The 4,817-nt window shown below is 34.5% G+C and overlaps 1 long non-coding RNA gene across 1 annotated transcript; it reads left to right on the top strand.

Annotated features, from left to right (window-relative positions):
• The first annotated feature begins 2,497 nt into the window (after nucleotides 1-2,497).
• LOC132641526 (uncharacterized) lies at nucleotides 2,498-3,587 on the top strand. Its single transcript, XR_009582869.1, has 4 exons — nucleotides 2,498-2,726; nucleotides 2,826-2,931; nucleotides 3,080-3,165; nucleotides 3,266-3,587. It is a non-coding gene; the product is annotated as an uncharacterized LOC132641526 (long non-coding RNA).
• The last annotated feature ends 1,230 nt before the right edge of the window (nucleotides 3,588-4,817 follow it).

Genomic DNA, 4,817 nt, shown 5'->3' with positions numbered 1-4,817 from the left:
ACAGGTTAAAAGGCATCGTATATTTCCTGAGATGAAAGGCCGGAGAATCTGTACGACCACTTGAAGAATTAATGGTCATTCTCTAGCATTCACATGGCACAGGATACAGGCGAGGTTCACAATTAAAAAAAAAAAAATGGAAGCAAATGGATGATAAATTAATAATTAGATGCATTGGGGAAAAATTGGAAAAGAAAAACCAAGTATCATGAGAAGAATTGGCAAAAGGGACTCCTTAAGTATTCGATTGGCAAACTACCTTCTGATTTTCTTTTTCTTTATTTTCAGGTCAGAGAATGTCTGACTGCCTTTTAGGGTTCATTAAGTGCTTCACGGGGTTTGTTTAATAATTTTAAAGAGTTTGGGGCAAGGTTTCAAGAATTTATTATCACCATTTCCACCCTCAGTCTCTCTCACGTTCTCCAGTTGTTGCTCGATTCACACTTCATTATTTTCAGGTATTTTGTCAATAAACTTGTCGTTGCTTGCAATCATTATCTTTAGAAGTTCCAGATTCTCTTGAATTGAGAAAAATTCTTATTTTTTTTTCAAAGCTCAATCCTTGGCAAATTCATCTGGGATAATATATTTTTCTGGTTCTTACGAATGAGTTTGTTGGGTTGGGTTATCTTTGTTGTAGTTGTTGTTGTTGTTGTGTATTCATGCTCGACCACCACGCCATCACCATCACCTCTATCGACGCTCTTCATTTGAAGTACTCCTCCTGAGAAAGGACATGGAGCGTCTCTTTAGGGGATGTGGAGAGGACAGGCAATGGATGAACATATACACCCGCGAGATTGCACATCTTTTATATGTCATCCCTGATGATCTGATCACCCCTCCTCCTACTCACCAATAGACTATTTTATGTCATTTTTGGCAAATCTTTCATTTATGAAAGCAATGGAAGCTTTTGGGCTTTCAGAGATGAAAACTTTTAAATATTTTGCTTTTTATGAATGAATAAGTTATGTCCCTATTACTTTCATCTGTCTTTACTTTCTGTAAAAAACACAATCCAAACACAAACGACTTTGTAAAATATAAATCAAAGCAAACAAAGATGACTGGTCGAAAACAGAAGCCTAATAATGACCTACTGAAAACCCCAAACTCCAAACTCCGAACCTCAATTTGCACAAGTCTAATGGACTATGGATAAGAATATCATAAATCAGCCCGTGCCAATTGTCAACAGATATGGTTTTTGCTCAACGACATAATTTGTCAACAATCGACCACTTAGTATATATGGTCTAGGCTACTCTTTGGCTAAATAAGCAATAAATTAATTGATTAAATTAAAATAAAATAAAGGACTTAACACTATTTAAACATGATAATAATAATTTTGTATATTCATATGAGAGTCTCCATCAATTGCTGACAAGATCCAATGAGTTTGAGAACAAGTAACGGTTGTACAAGGCACTTCCTAAGAACAAGATTGTGCTTTGACAACCATTACTTGTTCTTAAGCTCATTGGATCATGTCACCAATTGATGAGTCCTCACATAATAATGTCTTACAAATTAATAATCCTTAACATAATAACATGTGACCGATTATTGTGATTACCATATAACACTACTAAAAAAATGGGCATTTTCGACCTAAAAATTTCGATCACACTTTTGGTCGAAAAAAATCGACCACGGGCGGTCGAAATTGAAGAATTTAATTTTTTATAGAATTTCGACCACACCGGGTCGATTTTTTAATAGGAAAAATGCATTTCGACCACGTCTGGTCGAAATTAATTTTTATACAAATAATAAATTGGAAAAAACATTTTATACATAATTAAATTATATATATATATAAAACAATTAATTAAAAAATAAAAATAGAAATCTAATTTCGACTACATGTGGTCGAAATAATTAAGTCAAAGTCGGTCAAATCTGACTTAATTATTTTCAACCACATGTGGTCGAAAATTTCAAAAGATTTAGACCAGATCTAGTCTCTTTAATTTTCTTTTCATTTTCCCCCTTCTCTTTCACTCTCTTCTCTCTCCCTCTCCTCTCTGTACCATCCCACCACCCGACTGCCCCACCCCTCCTTAGACGGTCAACGCCGCAGCCACCGTCATTTCCGACCAGCAAGCGTCGCCACCAGACGCTGCCGCTGTTTCAGACCAGCAATCGTCGCCACCAGACGCCGCCAGCTCAGGTATTTTGTTTTTCTTCCTCAATCTCATGAACACAACCCCCAAATTGAACTAGTGCTCAAACTTGTATTTCAATACCATGTAATCAGTTACATTACCTTCTATATTTAGTAGATTTGATAACTTTATTTAGTGTTCAATAGTTGTTTTGGGGTTTATATTATGTTATTTTTTTTAGGGATTTGAATTGAAATAGAATGAAATATTGAAATTGAATGTTGTTGTTGTTGTTGTTGCTGCATTTGGCATCACTTTGGGGTTTCTGCACTCTATGTTAATCAATGAATCTTTTAGTTATGGTTTGTTGTTTTGGTCTCTTTTTAGTTATAGTTTGTTGTTTTGGTCTCTTTTTAGTTTTAGTTTAGTTCTATTAACACCTCTGCTCGGCAATAAAGCCAATAATGAGCTTTGACTCCATATGAATTCTCAAGAAACTAAATAAAAAAATGGGTGTTTGAAACAATATCCATCGTGTCCTTCCCCACATGTGAATGAACTTCTGATTGCAGCAGCTGATTTTGAGAGGAATCTAGACTCATGGAACATCAGGTTATATGGAATTCATGTAACTTTGTATCAAAGCAAAAAAATTAATTAGGCTTGCTTAGACAAGTTTTCTCACATTGTTTCTTTTCTTTAATGCTTCAGTTCGGTGCAAGGTGGTGTAGACTCAAGGGGTCTCTTTCATAGTTATATAATGGTTTGGATAGAGGATATGCAACTTCACTTACTCGAACTTTACAAGGCAGAAAAGGTTCGCTTCTCTCTTTATCTTCATAGGCTTAAAGATTTTCAAGAGATGCAATTGGTTTGATGAAGTTGCATATTCTCACTCTATCACCTCTTTCAAGTGTTATGGTCTGGAGTTGTAACAAACTATTCTACTTCTCCTTTTGCTGAAGAAATGTTTGAGGAAACCAAACAAATGTTAACTGAGTATGAAGTAGTGATCAACCGTTGGCCTCAGTACACCGTCATTTTGGAGAATGTAAGCTCTATTTTTGCTTGATCTGTTTTATGGCTGGAGAATGTATAACTGAGAAGCCCTCCCATTTGCTGATAATGCTTTCTGTTGATATCATATATAGGCTGTTGCTAATGTAGAAAGAGCAATTATAAAAGCCATGGAGAAACAATACAATGAGATCTTGACCCCTCTAAAGGATAGCATTCCAAAGAAGCTCGGCATGCAAGTTCAGAAATTAGCAAGAAGGCATTCAACTACTCTTTATAGCATACTCAATTATATATTATGTTTAAGAGTTTGAATGTAGTTTTAATTCGAATTAGAAGTACTTTTAATTTTAAGATGTTTAAGTGTTTGAACGTAATTTATGATGTTTAAGTGTTTGAATGGACAATGTTTAAGTGTTCAAGTGTTTGAACATTGTTTATGGTTGTTGTGTTGCATTGTTGATGAATTGGATGACAGTTTTGGTTGATGAATTTGGTTATTTGAAAATTGGCAGGTGGGATGTCAAAAACAGGCAAATGCTGGAAAAAATATTCCAGATTTTCGACCACAGGTGGTCGAAAGTCATCCCAGATATTTCACAATTTCGACCACATGTGTCAAAATTGTGCCCAGAAAAATACAATTTCGACCACGTGTCGTCGAAATTTAGTAATATGGTTGCCAGATTTCGACCACATGTGGTCGAAAATCTGGGCCCAATTTACAATTTTGACCACATGTGGTCGAAATTGTGAAAATAATTTTTTTTATATTTAAATATAAATAGTGTTTTCGACCACACGTAGTCGAAAAAGTTAAATATATAATTTAATATAAAAATAATTTTTCGACCACATGTGGTCGAAAATAATTTTTCCTTAATTTCGGTAGAATGTGATTGCGACCACGTGTGGTCGAAAAAAATTTCGACCTACCTGTTAGCGACCTACGCGTGTGGTCGAAAAATTGGTCGAAATAAAGGTCTTTCGACCTCGTGTGGTCAAAATTTTTGGTCGAAAATCCCGATTTTTTTAGTAGTGATATAAGCAATGGTCCTCAGAGCACCACACCTTAGAATAAAGATGTGCTTTGAGAACCATAATTACTTGTTCTCAAATTTTTTGGATCACGTGTCCAATTAATGAGAGCTCTCATATGATATAATAAAGTATTATTTTTATGTTTAAATAGTGTTAAGTCTCTTATTATAATTTAATTAATTAATTGCTTTTTTAGCCAAATAGTTGTGCATTGAGGATCATTACTTGTTCTCAAACTCATTATACCGTGTCCAATTGATGGGTACTCTCATATGATATAATAAAGGATTACTTTCATGTTTAAATAATGTTAAGTCCTTTATTTACTTTAATTTATTTATTTATTGCTTTTTAGCCAAATAGTAGTGCTACGAGGATCATTACTTGTTCTCAAACTCATTAGATCATGTGTCCAATTGATGGGGTATGCCTTATGATATAATCAAGAATTCGTTTCATGTTTAAATAATGCCAAATCCCTTTTTATAATTTAATTAATTTTGCTTTTTTAGCCAAATAGTGGCCTAGCCTAATATACCAAGTGGTCGATTATCGACAGATGATTTAGTTGAGTAGAATCTGTTGACAAATGACACGGATCGATTTATGCTATACTCGTCCATTGTCCATCATCGGCATAAGGGG

This window comes from Lycium barbarum, chromosome 5, assembly GCF_019175385.1.
Source record: "Lycium barbarum isolate Lr01 chromosome 5, ASM1917538v2, whole genome shotgun sequence".
NCBI classification, from domain to species: Eukaryota; Viridiplantae; Streptophyta; class Magnoliopsida; order Solanales; family Solanaceae; genus Lycium; species Lycium barbarum.
This window is presented reverse-complemented; position numbering and strand designations above follow the sequence as displayed.